The following is an 18,560-nucleotide window of genomic DNA, read 5'->3' on the forward strand; positions in this document are numbered from 1 at the left end:
GCCACATCGTGCTGAAACTTCCAACTAGCCGTTCCCTCTCGCTTTTGTGTTTGCGTTGTTTTCCTGCTTTGACCGTGTCGACATATATCGCGGATTACATCTTTCAAGTCCGCTATTATTATGGTAAGTGCTCTGCAACGTATACTTGTTGGCAACGATTGACCGTTCTTCTACGCGTACTCTATTAGATTATCTATAGAATTATGCAGCGTCTATTACGTATACTTGTTCTTAACGATTGACCGTTCTTCTACGCGTACTCTATTAGATTATCTATAGAATTTTGCAGCGTCTATTCTCGCGGCAGCCGAGAGAATAATTTCCCCGAAAGTCTACCTTTATAGTCTAGAATTACCCCGGCTCTTGTTTGCTGTGCAATCTACTCAGTTGTACAAAAGCTCAGAGCGCCTCTCACATTTCACAAATCGGTTGCAGGTTTGTGCTTGTCCACAAAAGAGGTTGTAATAAACTTGGAGCAGAATTGAAAACAATCTTTTGTGTCTGTTTTCCTGTCCATTTGCAAGCACCTCCGCGAGCATATTTGTTCTACGTGTTTCCTCCATGTTATAAATAGGTTTATACGTTTAGGGACGTCTTCAGTAAGTTTAAGATAACCAACCTTCCAGACGATACCCATTTGGGCAAGCGCAGAATTTGCCTTTCCGAGTGACACGTTCAAACGTGTGGTCACATGCCAGATCGAACGAGCACCCGTATCAAAATGGCACCTGTATCAAATGTGCATCCGTATCAAACGGGTACCGTTTCAAACGGGCACCCGTATCCCATAACCACGTTTGATGCAAACGGATCGACAAGTTTGCCACCCGTTTGATTCAGACGCACTCTCAAGGAAAAAGGATGTAAAATGGTGTATCGTTACACCCTCTGTCCCATATAATACACCCCAAAATTTCAATTCGACGTACAGCGCCCTACAGTCAAACAGACGGCCCCAAATTTTACGAGGGGCTTGATAGCCGTGCGGTACAACTTATTAAAATAGCTAATGTACGCTTTACTGACTACAAAAAAATAATCGGGGTTTTCTTGGCCCATCTGTAAAAACTCCGTGTTTTCTTTATGTGGTCTTCGATACGTACTTTAGCTATTTAATGAGTTATATCGCACCGTTATCAAGCCCCTCGTAAAATTCGGGGCCGTCTGTTCGACTATAGGGCGCTGTACGTCGAAATGAAGTTTTGGGGTGTATTATTTAGAACATAGGGTGTAACGTCACACCCTTTAACACCCTTTTTTTCTTGGAAGTGTGGGTCGACCAGTTTGCTACCCGTTTGAATTTCAAACGTGAGTTATAAAAAAAAACTATGAACAATAGAGTATACCTACATGGGCGTGATTCGAGGGCACATGTTAAAATATAGCTGGTCTAGTTTTCTAATATTTCTAAGAAATTTAAAAACACACTTGTGTAGTATTAGCGGTTCGTCGCCGAGTAAAATGACCAAAGGTAATGGGGTATGCTCTTGGCGAATTTGTGCAAAATATCTGTGACGTTCACGGTCATACATAGGGCATAGTAGTAAAATGTGTAGGATGCTTAATGATATATGACAGTGTTCACACTCCGGAGCATCCTCCCCTCGCAAAAGGTGCTCATGGGTAAGACGTGTATTACAAATTGGAAGTCGACATGACATTACCTCCTAAAATTGCTCGCGATGATGTGCACTCTCCAATTCCAGCGAACACTGCATGCAACTTATTGTTCATTTCTCGGTTCCACTCCTCTTGCCTCTTGCACTTTGTAGACTTTTTCAGTGCATGTCTATAATCTCTGTAGGGTATCTGGCGCAGATCCACTTGTCGATCCTTAGCAGTGCCCGCTACACTGTCAGCATCCTGATTCCCAAGAATTGCAACATGTGAAGGTACCCAGGATAATGTTATTTCTTTCTTCCCTTTTGACGCTAAAAATAACCGGTTCCCAGTCTCAAAAGGAAGTAGATTTTGAATATCCCCCGTTATGTCTAGAGATGGAAACGCACTAAGTGAATCAGAGTAAACTATTGACTTACGACTCTTCTTGTTAAGGCTGCGGTCCCACGGCAGCCATCTTGAACAAGGCGTTAGTTCAACCAATAGATGGCGACACGCACCCACGGGGTGGCCGAAACATTGGTTCACAGTGGGATGGCTCGAGCACCATCACGTTCCCCTCGTGGCCTTGCTCGCGCCGCTGGCAGCTGTGCTCAGCTAGCTCAAGTAGCGCGGCCCAGCAAACGGATGTATGCGGGAATGTCAGGCTGGGTATAAATGGTTCGGCGGTTGTCACAGGGTTTCGCAATAAATCTCACCAAGAAAAAATCAAATGTTGAATGACGTGTTAATATTCTATCAATTAAAATTTCTTCTGCCGGAATGTACTACGCTCAGTAGACTCAATCTTCCAAGACACCAGTGGAAGCGGACGTCAAGTAAACTGCTTCGCGATTTACGGTACTTACCTCACCACTTTAATGACGACTAAAATAACGTCACGAAATATTGTGTTTCACGGGGTCCGGAAGATGTTGTAAAGGCTGTTACATTATAGTTCACACAAAACGAACGCCGTTGCAATATTTTCGGAAATACCGACACACATAATGTTGTTACTACAGCTTAGGAGGAATATGATGAAAACCATCAGAAAAAATAGGAAGACGTTTATTTGCAATGATGACGCTATGAATGAACGGCGTTTAGCGACGGCAAGTTATGAGCGGTCGAGAATTTATAAGGTCACGTGATTGCTAACTATGGACATGCGTTTTTGTCGGGAGATGGTGTTGCGGTGATGACCTGATATCGGACGACTTGTGACAGACGAACAAGCAAGTTTCTTTTCAGCGAAGGGTAAGTGTCCAGTGTCAAGCACAACACGTGGCTACCGACGTTGTCGGCGTTTCGAACACTTACCGCTTTCGACCTAAGTCCTGGCACCTCGGCTCACTTTCTGGAAGACTCGAAGTCTTTCTTGAGTCCAACGCCATCCTGAAGAGTAACTGAAAACGATCCACTATTCAATCGGTGGGTGGCGAAACGTATCCGCATCTGCGGAGTCATGGGCGATGCGTACTCTAAGTGGCTGGAAGTTTACACGATGCCTGCCACGACGTCCAAACACGTCATTGACGTTCTACGGTCTCTTTTACCTACGTTTGCCCTACCGAAAAAACTTTTCTCTGATAACGCGCCAAATCTTGCTTCAAACAAAATAAACACGTTTTTGAAGAGAAAAAAAACCGGCATCAGGCATCACATTAGTGCACCATACCATCCTGCAACTAACGGACAGGCAGAACAGATGACGTGCGAAACAAAAAAAAAGACCTCTTGAAGCTTACGGAAGAAGCAGTTCAGTGAAGAATCGCCAGGTAGTTCCAGCAGCACGCGACGGTCTCATCTTACACGGTAAAAACACCCGCCGAAGCAATATTCGGCGGACGAAAAGCCACACGTACCCTTCGATCTCATGATACTATGGATTACAAACGAAGATCGAGAGATTCCCAGATCGGGAGTAACTGCAGTTTATTCGGTCGGACAACTCGTCTACGTAAGGAATTTCAGCGTAAGTCGGGCCTTCCATGTAAAACTTGAGCAGAAAAGGCTCTATGTTGGTTGACCTGAAGGTGTCATCTCTCTGCATACGTTGGATGTCAATGCCCTTGAGTGTAAATATAACTAAATCACAAAACTCTCTTTGTGTATTGTGTAACTGCCCTTGTATTTGATAGTAGAAACTATGGTGGTGATTTGGACCTTGCACACCAGGCTCCTTTTTCTTATTTTTCGCCCCATACTCCTTTGCGGTTTATGTATGCTTCAAGAATCTTTTTGAACGGGGACAATTTACGTCAACGAGGCCATTTGTTCCAAGTAGTCAATCAGGGAATGCTGCTAGAAATTCATCCCTTCTATTAACGAATAAGCCGCACTTCTGCGCAGTGCAGTTTTCCTGTTCCACGCACAGTTGTAAATCAGCATCCTCATTAATTCTACCATATTCTGTTGCGGGTGAAGAAAGTCTTTGGGTACACGATACTTGAAACAAGTCTGGCACTGTACGTTGTGGTTCGACACCCACTAATGTCGCCGTCCTTATAGAGCCTCATCATTTAATCATTACCTCGTCAACTCATACTGCTCTTCATCAACAGTAAGTACAATAGGCTACCGCCATATTACAATCCAAAAATTGAAAAATTGAGTCGTTCAGTCCTTAAACAAGTTTATTATTTATATTATGTTATTGCGTTACATTAGCTCGAGACGATCGACGTCCATCGTCGACCTTCAAATACTTATACCTGTATATAAATTAGACGCAGAAGGGGGGGGGGGGGGGGGGGTTCGGTAGCCGAGTGCATGGTCTAGCGCACACCAGCTCGGAGCACTTGGAGCGAAAGCTCGCGCTGCAGAAGCCACCCCGCCCCTGCCCGTTTCGATCTGGAAGAGCATCGTACCGGCGTGCGGTCGTGTATCACTACTGTGTGGTGCACATTAAAGACCCCAGGTTTGCCGTTGTACCGCACTGGCTAAATTGCTCATCTACAGCTGAGAGTCAGACGCCCACTAAGGCGGACTAACTTCCGGCTGTATAAACATACACACAACAATCTGCAATTAGACGCATAATAACAAAGAGCACAGCGTGCCGCCTCTTTTCTTTGGATGCCTTTTTTTAAACCAGCGCAAGCTCGCGCGTTCTCTCTTTTGAGACGGTTAGAACGGTCGCACATAAAACCCGCGTTTCTCCTACCCGGCCGCTTCCTCCTTTCATTATGTGTAGTTGGTTATAACTAAATAAGCTATAATAATGGTGTATTATTCGTATTTAGTTTCAGTTTCAGTCAGGTAAAAGGAGTTTGCGGGAACTAGAGCAAATAAATTAGCTGCGCTTAGAGTATCGGCACTCTCTTCCCCGACAGTGTTGTGAACGCCGCCATTCTGGTGCTTGTGCAGAGCAGGCGCAACTGCCGATCGTCATGATTCAAAAATGCGACATCCTCAGCATTAGATGCAGTGCTAGGAAGCTCATGTAATTTTGCTTTGCTTTGTCGCACACTGTTTAAAGTAGAGGACGAAAAAGCGTTCCTTGTGATTTCAGATAAAGCTTCAAATAACTGGCAACCATGATCTTAAGCCACAATATGGCCAAGTGTCGCTACTCTGACGCGTAGCTTATTTAATGACACTATTCATGCTCTTGTTCAAGAGGCTTGTAATACCTGGAGGGGCCATGACGTAGGCCCCGTGGATTCCACACGCCACTACATTCTTCCTTATTGTTCCCGCTTGTGCCAGTAAATTAACTACGGTTCAGAGTAACGACACTTGGCCATTATGTGGCTTAAAATCATGATTGCCAGTTACCTGAAGCTTTATCTAAAATCACAGGAAACGCTTTTCCGTCCCCCACAAATGTTTAAACAACCCGCGACAGAGCATTGCAATATTGCATCAGCTTCCTAGCACCGCATCTAATGCTGAGGAAGTCGTACTTTTGGATCATGACGATCGGCAGTTGCGTTTGCTCTGAACAAGACCCAAAATGGCGGCGCCCAAAACAATTTTGGGGAACGGAGTGCCGATGCTTTAAAGCTCAGTTAGTGACTCTAGGCATAAAGCGAACTCGGGTGTATTATTTTCCTCTTCGTGTTTACAGTTTATTGATTTCAATCATATCGAATAATGAACACATTATATAACGCTACGCGTGTGTAATTATTTGTCTTAAGATTTATTAACCTGACCCAGTACTTAAACCATTCATTTATCGATAGTAAATCTTCCAATATAAGGTAAAAAGACACGAAGATTGATGATGATACAGACGCCAACGCCGCCCTCGGAAATTTTTTGAACACTAGAAATCGGCAGTTTGTCTGCCATCCGCCAGGCAGCACAAGAAAACACCCAAACAATTTTTAATTGTTTTTAAAATTAGCTAAGCTCTACACCTATTAAGAAACCAAAGGAAGATCATTGTGAAAATTTAATACATCTCAATGTATATCTATTCCAAACAATAAATGTTGTTAGATGCCAATAAATCTGTTTGATGTCCAAAAAAAGATATGCTTCAAAAACAGGTTAGTTCGAAGGGCTCCTGGAGCGTTATGACATTGAAAATGAAAAAAGCCATCGTCCACCTCTTGGGGCAACCATTGTAGTTCTAAGTTTTATAAAATATTTTATCATAGTTTAATTATTTCCTTAGCGGCATTTGAAGTACCATGACTCAAAGCACAAAAAAGTGCTAAGTTTGACATAAAATATCTAAAAAAAAATTTTACACAACATTGAATTCTTTTTGCATATTACCAATTATAAGCACTACATCTGTAGCTAATTTCATTGCCCTAGCGCTTGACATTAAAAACATATTTGTGCTGAAAAATGTAAATTTTAGCGCAATATTTGGAGGGACGAAAAAAACAAAGTAGTGCAAATACCAAAAAAGTGTATCGTTATATTCTGCTCCGACATCATCTTAACAAAACTGCTATATTGGAACCGTGTTATCTTTAATGGATCGTTCATAAAACATGAACTAGCGGAGCCAGTGAGGATCCGCGCCATCATATTCGCAATGCTACAAATGCGCATGAACAGTAAAAACCAACACATACATAATATCAAATGAAAGAGGATTGCATTGCCTTTCGAATTATATCAATCCAACAAAACAGTATTTAAAAGGAGATGTGTAATGACCTGCCAAAAAGTACCTAAACTGCCACATTCAGTGGGACCGTGGCGTTAAGATTGTTATCTACGGCAAGGAGTAAGCCATAAAGCGCTGCTGTAAGAATACCGGCACACTTTTTAATTCTCTGGACACATTTCACAGAACATCCGACCACTGAGCAGCCTACATAGAAATCAGTTTTGCTCCACCCGTGTAAAACTTGTGAGGTCTCGGTACTGGTCTTGGAGTTCAAAACATTCCTGTCTCAAAACTTCATTAAAAGTCTCTTTCTTGTTGTATTTTGTTGGTTCCAACTCCCAGTGGATGAGCATAAGGTTCCATGGAGCTACTGAGTTCAAGCATTTCACACCTCAGTGTAGCAGATCCAGCACTGCGGACTTAGCATAATAATGAATTATCATGGTGGAAGGCGGAACAAATGAAGGCTTTTTATGAAAGTCTGCTCATAATGTGCTTGTTCTATGCAGCTCAGGGTCGAGTGACCGAAACAGACCTTATTCGCAGAGAGTACATAAAGCCTAATTCAAACCTCCTCTTCTCCAGTGAAGGCTCATTTGCCTCTACACATAGGCTGCGTATTGGAGATGTGCGAAAGGCACCAGTGGAAAGTCGGAGCCCCTAATGGTGAATGGGGTCCACCATCTTGGGGACCGATGAACGCGCGGAGCCGTACACAACACAGCCATAATCAAGATCAGCACCCCAGGACAGGTGCGACAACACCTCTAGTATATAAGGTGATTTCACACGTTTCATTTTGACGCTCTTAACATATGGATTGCAAGTAATGTTAGAGTCAAATATAAGACCTAAAAACTTGTGTTTGTTTTTTACTGCAATCGGAACTTCATATATAATTGAAGAAGGCTCAAGTAAAATTCCGCGGCGACGAAAGGATCACACACAAATCGTTTTCTCATGAGAGAACCTAAAATCATTAACATCTGCCTATTTAATCTAATTGTTGATCGCAAGTTCAAGTCGAGGTTCACAGATGGACGAATTATAAGGTGAGACTAAAATTTCTACATCATTAACATATAACGAGTTCAGAACAAACGGGGGTATGATAGGAGCAATTGAATTCATTTTTACGGTAAAAGGTGTCACGCTAAGCGCACCGCCCTGTGAGACTCAATTTTCTTGTAATCATTTTTTTAGAAAGAGTTGGCCCAAGCTTTTCATGAAAGTTGCGGTCCCGGAGGTAACTATGGATGCAACCAAGCTTTCTGCCCCGAAAACCAATCTTAAGCGAATCCTTCAATGTGTCATATCGCCAGGTCATATCAAATACTTTTCCCAAGTCAAAACATACAGAGAAACAATGCTGTCTATTTACAAAGGCTTCCCATACAGCAGTCTCAAAGCGCACCCGACAGTCAACCTTCCATCGCGCTGAGCGAAAACCACATTGGTAAAGGTCAAGGAGCTTGCTTTTAGGAAATAAAATATAAGCCTTTTATTCATCATTATTTCTAGTGTCTCAGAAAGAACTCGCGAGCGCTATCTCACCAAAGCTTGAAGTACAAGTAGGATCCTTTCCTGGGCTTTAGCAGGGGAATAATGATAGCCGACTTCCAGGATAAAGGGAAGAAACTTTCAAGTGAAATTCGGTTGAGCAAATATAAAACAAGCTCAAGAGTTGATGAATGGAGGTGCTGAAGCAGTTTGTAATGAATACCGTCTGGCCCAGGAGCCGTCTGCTTGGACCAATGAAGTACCAGCTGCAGTTTAAAAAGTGTAAGCACAAAATTATAGGGCTCTTGCAAGCCACTTGGCATAAGCACTCCCTTTTCTCTGCCTGTAGATTGTGTCTGTCTCTGCAATGACCAAGTATAATGTTGAGAACTTGAAACAAATTCGAAATGCTCACCAATGACATTCGCCTGTTCTGCTTGTCTAGCAGTGCATACTCCATTCTGGTTCAGGAGTGGGACAGAAAATACCAGGTAGGATCGAGCCTTCACTTCTATTCACACGGTCCCAACTTCCTTCGAGGATACACTGCAATTAACTGAGAAAGCACAACCTCTGAAGCTCTGCCGCTTGGCTTGCAGTTCGGAATACCCCGCTCGCGCTCTTTTTTTCTTGAAACTGAGGGGGTTACTCGGCGCGGGGTAACTCCTAAAATACCCCATGGAGGATTCTGTTCTTTCTTTGCCTCGCGGCATTCTTCGTTCCACCGTGGCTTTGGACTTTTTTTGGAAGATGTGACGATGTCATGGGAAGGGCATGTAAGCGGCCTGCAGGATGTGGTGAGTAATATGCTCACTAACATTATCGATGGAAACATCATCAATCGATGAACGTGCTATAAGTAAGGCTTCTACAAGGGTTGACCAGTCGGCCTTTTCAAGCTTCCAACGAGGGTTACGTGTTAAAAAACCAGAAGGAAAATGGTTGAACTCTGAAATCAGTGGAAAGTGGTCACACCCATATGGATTTGGGATGACCTTCCATAAAAACAGGGGGTATACCGAAGGATGACAAAACGATAGATCAATGGAAGTAAAACTACAAGTTGCTGAACTAAAATAGGTGGCTTATTTTTTGTTGAGCAGACACAATCCTGTAGAAAAAAGAATCCGTTCAACGAGTGCCCCTCGAGCTGTAGGAGAGATTCCTACAGCTTCTCCACAAAGGATTGATTGCGTAGAAATCTTCTAAAGTCATGTAAGGCACCTGAAGCTGGCTAATTCGATCATCCAGCGCCTCGTACTGCAGCTGATATTCCGGCTACATGTATACTGAGCAGACAATAATCACGCGGTCCAACAGCATGCGTACAACCACAGCTTCCAGAGAGGTTTGAAAAGTCACTTCAGTTGACGGGACTATCAGTTGGACAACCACTGAAGCACCACTGGATGCCACAGGCGCGTTAAACCTTTATTTTTTGAACACCTAGAAGTGTTTAAGCTCATTTATGTGAATTTCGTTAAGTTGCGTGTCCTGCAAACGAAAGGCAGCAGGGTGGTTTTCGTCTAATAAGAACGTGATGTCATCGTAATTCGATAAAGGTCCACGGCGGTTCCATTGTAAAAGACAGACATCATTAAAGTTAGGCAAGTAAGCTGTTCATTTGAAAGCTAGAATATTTTTGTAATGCTAGCTAGAGCAAAACAAAGCCAGTTACAGGAGGTAAATTCCATAAAATGTGAAAATGGACATGAATGCTGATTTAATGAGTCTGCAAGAAGGCAGATCCTACTGAACTTTTGGGGAAAAACAAAGAAAAATAAAGCAACAGGCGAGGGAGCCGCCAGCAGTCCTCTGTTTGGTCTATGTGAGCTGCCTCCTCCAACCTCCAAGGGCGTCAAGACCGCTCGAGGCCGCTGGCGAAGAAGTCGCCGTTTTTCCTCTGTCTCGGCAGGTTCCTAGGGATGAGGATGAACACTGGGGATGAACAAAGTATCTCGGTGTCATGAGGTCATGAGGTCAGTGTAGCGATTGAGGATGCAGGATGATGTTCCTGTTGAGAGAACATGGCAGCCTCATGGAGTACAATTGTCATTTGTTGGAACAATAGAGGTTTTGCTTTTGTGCTGGCCCTTGGGGACCTGCCACTCCATGTCGTCTGAATAAGACGCAAGAGTGGATGGTTTGGCACCCTCCTTCATTGGTTGTGCCTCCTGGGAGGAGACTGTTCTTTCCGGTCGGGGAAGGCTCTGGGCGCAAGGTGCAAGACCCCGGCCCCAAGCTCTACCAGCCGGAGGAGCAGAAGTTCTGGGCAGGCAGTCGCCCAAGCCCACCTGCTCCTGTCACTTGGGTGCTAGATGAGTGGCACAAGAATCGTGCCACTCCTTGGATGAGGACAAAACCTCCGAAGAGTTTGGTCGGGAGCGTGGTTCCCTCTCCTTGGAAGAGGACCGCGAAGCACGGCCAGGTACGGTCACAGCCGACCCATTTTGCATAGGAGAAACAGCCGGTGAACATTCTCCATGAGAGGGGACAGGCTGCTGCCCCATGGAAGAGACAGAAGTCTTGCTGCAGGAGGATGTAGGCCTACCAGCCGAGAGTGAACGCCCAGGAAGCTAAAACTTCAGCTGGGGTGTTGGGGACTGAAGCATACTCCTACAATCCGGGAAGGATGTCTGGGTTGACACTGCAACCTTCAGTGTTTCCGCTGCACCACCCGTGCGAAGCCGCCCTTGTGCAAAAACGCAAAGCGGCGACGCGCCTCCGGGTACGATAGGTGTTCTTTCACTTTGAGGGTAAGAATTTCTTTCTCAACTTTACACATTTTACAAGATCTGGAGTAAGCGGGGTGGGGCCCCTTGAAAATTACACGAAGTGCGTCGTTCGAGAAAGAGTCTGCCGCGTGCTCAGTTTTACCGCACTTAGCGCATGTGGCTTGGCCGCGGCAGTTCTGTGAGCCGCGTCCAGATCTTTGGTAGTTAAATCACCTTCTGGGATTCGGAACGCAAGGAATAACTCTGCAGTAAAGGTATCCAGTTTTCACAGACTAGGGAAGTATGATAGACTAAAAAGTAAACACGATGTACTTGGGGCTCTTGGCCGTAACGTGCTCTTGGCCGTCACGACTCAGGGAGATGCGCCTTGCAGCTAAAACCCCCTGCTCAGAAAGTCCCTCAACTACTTCGCTCTCAGACGTATCCACAAGGTCGTCCTGCGAGGTGACTCCTTGGGTGGTGTTCAATGTCTTGTGAAGTGTCAGTGTAACCTTGTAGTCCGACACACAGTTGAGAGCAAAGATTGCAGAACTCTGGTGGCTGGTCTCAATTCCTACACGCAAATTGCCAGATGCCAGCTTGCTAGCCTTGAAATTCTTTCTAACCACACTTTTGAGGGCCTTTGCAACAAGAAATGGGGACATTTCCAAAAGTGGTTTGTCGCTTTGAGAGTGAACTACCAAGAATTTTGCCGTGCATGGGCGAACCCGCATGGCTCGGGGTTTGTAGTGACGCCACTCACAAATCACCCACTGCGCGCGAGTATGGTGGGTCACGTAACTGAAGTCTGAGGACACACTACTCAATAAGCACCTAGCACCTAAGGTGCAGGCGCCCCCTGTGGGGCTCCGGGTCCGTGGAGACACCACTCTCCAAAGACCTGCTTTCACAGGTGTACCATCACGAGGCGGTCACAGGTGAAGGCTTGTTGTGAATTGTTTAATTCGAAGTATTAAAAATATAATACGAGGTGGGATCGAAATGTTTTTAGAATAATTATATTACGTCGAATTAGAGTACAGTAAGTTGATGCGCGCGGAGCAGTCGAATGCCGTGACTTTCGACAGACACTATGCAAAAAGGCGTTGTTCCGTGTACATTTAGAGCTGCTCTTCTGACCGGGCGTACGAGGATAATGTCGATTGCAGCACGGACTGCAAAGCAGAGCTAAATCGAACATCAACCTGAACGGAGACCTTTGATATTATTCATCGTGCCTATGCCTCCCCCCCCCCCCCCCCCCCGCCTCCAAAAAAAAAAAAGCAACGAATTGCGCGATGTTTTTTAATGGCACTCGCGCCTCGGGAATAGCGCAACATCACCGAAAAACGAAGAGAGTTGGGGCGACCTTCCCCGACTTTATTTCTTCTTCCTTGGCAAACAGCAAAAAGCTACGGTTGCGTGTATGAATCGGAGCAACGGAACGAAGCACGTGACTACGTCTTTTTGCGCCCAACTCAAGCGCTCGAAGTTAGCAAGACGGGGAAGGTGTCTTTTTTTTCCATTTTTAACTCGACTGTGTACTGCGTCCTGTGCTGCCTCTCGTACGAAGTCCCAGTGCAGCCGACGCTGCTATACCGCGGAGCCGAATAACGAGGGCCAAAAGTACATCGTCACGGCGTTCGTGCGTTCGTCGTCTTCGAGCGCTTGCCGTTACCGGCTAAACCAATCGGTCACAAAAAACAAACAAAAAGCACAAAATCACGGCGGGCTCGCTGTGCGATATTGGATTAACCGCCGATAGCAAACGCACGAAGACGAGAACCGTCGTGCCGAGAAACTTTCGGCGTTCCTAGATTTGCCTTATTGCGTCGTAGCTTTGGCTGCGCTGGAACTTGACTTTGACACTAAGTATATAAAAGGTACTTCATTAACAAAAAAAAGAATTGTTGTCTCATCCTTTTTTTTCCAATATTTCTTAGCTATTGCTTTTCTGTGCGTTGCTAGTTCCTAGCTGATGTAACCTAAGAATTAAACTACATTATTGTTTGAAAATTAAAACAAGCGAAGTTTGTATGAGGAAAATAAAACCACTCATTTCATAGAACCGTCCCCAAAGTTGGCACTAAAGAACAAACAACGTCCCGAATTCGTTCTCTTTCCGTGTTTTACGAAGAAACCGAAGCATCGCGAGTTATTGCTGTAGATGCAAGCTTTGCAAGCCGAACAAAGTAGACACCCATCCTGGGGTACATTACGGCACCACTCTGGAGCCCCATTACCCACCCGAGGCTAACGCAGCTTCCATTTTATTTTCTATTTGATAGCCAGAACAAATGGTATGACTCGCGCGTTAAGGGAGCTCCTCCGTGGCCCTGGGGCTCCGTATCAACCCCGGTAGCGCAAAAAATTACGGTCGAACCCAGGCTGGCCTCTTCCCAATGGTGTCCTTAGAGCGTCACTCATAGACTTAGTTGCTTCGTGACGCAATACCCCAATCTTTCTTTTTTTATAAGTTTGTATTTATATGAGTTTGTATTTCAGTCGTATACTAATTGACCGATTAATTCGATTTGACTTGCGAATTCCCATTTAAAATGAAAATGTTTGTGTAGGGTCATCACTCGCACCGATCTTAGCCGAAGTTTATTTAAACTCTTTGGATCGTGCCGTGCACGATAATCTATAGGGGTTGTCCTCGGTTATGGCAATAGTGAGAATATATGTAGATGGCATCCTAGTATATGTACGTTTACGGAAGGTCTACCGGAAAGCATAGAAGGTGTGAAAAGATCAATGGCTTCAGGATTAAAATTTACAGTGGAAAAATTGTTGGAAGATGGTATACAGGTTCTAGATTTACGTATACACGTGAATCGATGGTTATTTTAGGAATAACGTCAAGAAAATTTGAAACGGGTTTGGCCAAGAATGAATTGTACTTCGAAGACCGTAAAGTCTGGTATTGTGAAGTTATTGGTCAGGAAAACTTTAGGAAGGTCGTTTGTCCATCAAATCACTGAATTGATGGAAAGCCAGTGAAAAGGTTAATGAGCGCAGGATACAATGACAGTTCTATCAAACGGTAATTATAATTGAATATCGAAAGCACAAGGAAAAGACAGCAGAAATCAAAGAACGGCTTCTTTGTGATCCCATATTTTTACAAGATTTCTCACAACCCGAAGGCATGTGCGAGGCAGTTTGGAGTGGACGCAGTGTTTAGTTCAAATTTTAGGTTAAAAAACTGACGCCATTTCAAACAGGTTTGAATGAGTGCAAAAAGGCCCATCGGGGAAAATCACTATGTTGGGAGACTGCTGTTGGGTATGAAATACCATTGCAGTGTAGATTTAAGCATGTAGCACAGACATCACGCTGCACCAATGGCAGTTTAAGTGAACATAAAAGTAATTCGAAAAACAATGCACAAACCTCGGAAATCGCAATTCATGAATGAAACAACGGCACGGAGCTCTGGTCGGAGACTGACATCATACACAAATAGAGGAACTATGTAAAGAGAGTAGTAAGGCGAACGGTGCGCATAAAATCTCTAGGCAACTGTATAAGTCACAATTCGCTACAGTTCGGAAGCAATTCAAAAAGTTTTCTTAAAATGTAACGTAACTTTTCTTTTTTGTTTTCGAAGAGCGATTTGGGTTATTTGAAGTGTAACCCAGATTTTGATTGTCCAAAATAACTATAAAACACGCTTCTTTCTTTACGTGTGTTGGCTCAAACATTATTTCGGTGTATTTTTATTTATATATATTTTTTGCAGTAGGTGTAGAGTGTTTTTTTCTAATGAGACATGAGAGCTGTGCTTAGGATAGAAGGGAAAGAGATAATATTGTTCAAGTTTGAAGGTGGATGGATGTTGCCTTAACGCATCGACCCGTAATATTGACTACATTTTGCCTTGTGTGATGGAGACTGTGGTTCTTGAACTGTATAGAGTTCTTCCTTTTGTGTTGGGGAAGATGACCTTGAGATTGAGTCTATATAAGAAAGTGGACTAAATAAACGAGTTAGCTGAGTTTGAGACGTCGTCCTGTCTATTTTCTTTCTCTTCTACGTTTTTATGTTTCTTTTCTATGCCAGTCTCAGGTTGGTCCAACATGGTGGATTTGAAGGTGCTGCACTCCCGGGATGTGCCGCAGTGTTCAGAATCCTTTGCAAGAAAAAAGTGCGAACTGCAAGTTACACAGCTCACCACAACACATCCTTATTTAATGGAAATGTACACGTACATTTGCCGCTAGTTTCCAGCTATTCAATGGTTCGCCGCAATTTATTCAACGGAATATAAAATTCATGGCGTATAATCGCATTTTACCGCATACTTTATTGAAACACCGCTGAAAAATAAGACGCTTTTAAGTATTGAGATTAATTTCGAAAAACTATTCAATTAGAAATCGATTCGGGTTAGATATTTTCTATTCGTGCTTTGTTTTTTGTTTCACGTAAACACGTAAAGAGAAATGGAACATTATGAAAGTACAACGAAAGATTAATCTTAAAGATATATCGGTAATCTTGAAATGCTCACAAAACATTTGCAGCTGAAAACTCCTCCGGCGCAAACATTTCTGAGGATACTTTTAATACTCCTAGTAGTTTACAATAAAGCCGAAACCTTATACCCAAAGTGGGCAAGCTGTATTTCTATCTTTAATGTCGTCACATGAAGGCCGTAAATCGTCTAACTCTAGGACTCTCTATCAGTAAACTTAGTTTCCAAAACCGGCAAGTGTTTTGCTTTAGGTCTAAAGCGTTAATCGGCATAGCGGCCTTGTCCCGCGGTTCAGTCAAGAAAAGATTATCCATTGCTATTTTTCCCTCCGTCTCGTTTATCGTCGACCACCAAGTCCTCGAGAACGCCGAGAAAAGCACGACCGAAACCGTCTTTTTATTTTTATTCTCCTTAAACCGCAGACATTTCTTGACACCACGGAGCGCTTCAGAAAGTGGCGAAGAATAATAAAACCAGAAAAGTAACGAGGATATCAAGGCAAAGGCAAGGCGAGAAGGAAGTCGAGCGGGAGGGGGCGGTGTTGACGTCCGCGGCGAGAGACAAACAGTGCGTCCTAACCCTGGCCGGAAGAGGAGAAGGCCGAAAGCCCGAGCCGATTTCCAAGCCCGAGGAGTGTCACTTAGGCAGTCGATCGAAAGCAAGCCGCAGCAAGATCGATACTGATGAAGGCCAAGACGACGGGGCCATATAACCATGTCACTACATATCCCTGCCTCTTCTGCGACACTCCCATTATACGATGCAAGACAAGCGGTGTCGGCCTCAACGGTACGCTATCAGAAATAGGGGGTGGAGTACTTATACCCCTTGTCCCGTATATAACACCTCAACACTACATGTCGACGGTACCAACTTATGCGAGCGACTTGATAGCTGTGTGATATAACTTAAAAAATAGCTAATGCACGTATCAAAGACAAATAGACTTTCACATGTCATGACGCAGGGCCAACAACACCTTGAGTGGTTTCCTGTCGTAATTAAAACGTGCATTAGCTATTTTAATTAGTTGTATCACTGGACCCACAAGCCGCTCTTGAAAGTTTGTATCGTCGGTTTACATCAGCGGACTGAACATCGGTTGGTAGTTCTGGTACAGGGGGTGTAAGTACGACACGCCCTATTTCTGAGTAAGAAGTGTTTGCTCACTAAGGCTCACCATGTGTTTCTTAAGCAGCCAGTGATTATAGACAGACTACTCCTATTGCCTTCCGCTCGTTAAAGAGTGGCGTGCATTGAGGATCGATAAAGCAATGCGCCTTTCAGAATCTAATTAATGCTTTCTTTTCAGACTTTAAAATAAGTGTGTCTGGTGCTCAGTAATTCAGGGGTATCATTTGAAGCTTCAGTAGGAAAAGCTATCCGTTTTTGTGCTGGAAAGCTCTTCGCGGAAATTTCACGCTACAGTTTTTCGGTAATCCTCTCGCGATTGCAGCTTTCTGACAGGCAGATAGATGGGAAATATCAAGCTCGATTCGAGAGATATTTTGTTTTTCGTTCCTGCCTAAACCGAATTCAATAACAAAAAAAAAAAGATTGTATTCTGTGCATGTTTACACCGGAGGCCCATTAGCCAACCCCAATGTGCCTGCGGCGTAATCACTCTAGAGGATGCATTTTCCCAGGCCAGCCCCCCTGCTAACCCTGGTCTTGAACGTGTATCACGTACTTTAAAAACCCACAGAGTCGTACCTACGTGCCTTAAAGGGATGCTGAACCAAAATTTGGATTTCACAAAACAATGCCGCAGAAGGGTTGAACGGGACACTGCAAATCCTAAAACAACACTCGTGCATTCATATCTCGAGCGGATGGCCGTACTCTTTTTTAAAGGGTGCGATCGAGTGAGGAATGTGACGTCACGATCCTCCTCGAATAGGTGAGAATGAGGGGAAGCCGCCTCTCTTCTTTTCCTCGCTTCGGTTCCCCTGCTCGAAAGGACGAAGCGAAAAGGAGAGCCAATGAGAATCGTGACGTGAGATGTCTCGTCGACATTATTCGATCATGCGCTTCTTTTACAAAAATGCGGACATCCGTTAGGGATATAGCTGTATTCGTTACGTTTTGCGGTTTCTCAGCGTCCCGTTTATCGCGCCAGCCTTGTTTTGTCAGCTCCAAATTTCGATTCACCACCCCTTTAACAGCTAGCCGGTAGGATTATTACTTATAATTTCTGTAACATGAAAAAAAATATTTCTTTTTCGCATGGTTCGTACCAGACTTGTACGAAATCCGTTACAAGTAACGCAATTACTTGTAATCTCTTACATTTATCAGTATTTTGTAAGAGAAAAATTACAAATTTACAAAGTAATCGTAAGGTAATTTCTTTACATATTTACTGAAGGGAATGAACGTAATTCGTTACATTCGTTACATTTTCCTCATCATTCACGGAGAAAAAGTTCAGAATAGAAAACACCAACAACCAACAACCGCGTTTGACTGCGTTGCGGCTGCGAGAAACCATGACAGCCCTGCTGCTTGTATCGCGCGCCAAGATGATTCCTTGAATTGGATTCCACGCTGCATGCGTTACTTTCTCGACGCTGCGTGCGTCATTCTTATATAGAGTGCGTCACTATCTAGATGATTCGGCAAAGAAGGCTCGAGCGTCGCGCGCTCGGGGCGAAAATGAACACGCACTTTATAGAACAACAAAATCAGGAATAAATGAGAGAAGTTATGTCCGGAGCAATAATAAACGAGAACCTTCTAGGAAGTCTGTGACCGAGCGTTGCTTTCTCGGCCCTGCGCGCGGCCATATTATCGAAAACGTGATGCTTCGCGAGCGCGATTCGGGGAATTTAACCAATACATTCTACTCCTCGCAAATACAATAGCCTCGACGCGGACAGGTTTTCTGGGTTTGGCGGGAGCCATCTTTCGTAGGGAAGGTCTCGGCTACCGGGCGATAAATGATGATGATGATGATGATGATGATGATGATGATGGTGGTGGTGGTTCTTGATCTTGAGGCTGGCTTTTTCTTTCAAAGGGAGTACCCGTTGCGCGCGCCGCCGGCCGTTCAATTGAGTCTTTTTATCTATCTTATTTCATTTATACATATATACGCGTATATATAGAGAACACAACAACGACGACGTTGAGAGGATGACACATCGGGCGTCCTCGGAGGCAGGACCTTCTACTTTGACTGGGCTAC

The sequence above is a fragment of the Ixodes scapularis genome, unplaced genomic scaffold, assembly GCF_016920785.2.
Source record: "Ixodes scapularis isolate PalLabHiFi unplaced genomic scaffold, ASM1692078v2 PGA_scaffold5__190_contigs__length_132052651, whole genome shotgun sequence".
Lineage (NCBI taxonomy): Eukaryota > Metazoa > Arthropoda > Arachnida > Ixodida > Ixodidae > Ixodes > Ixodes scapularis.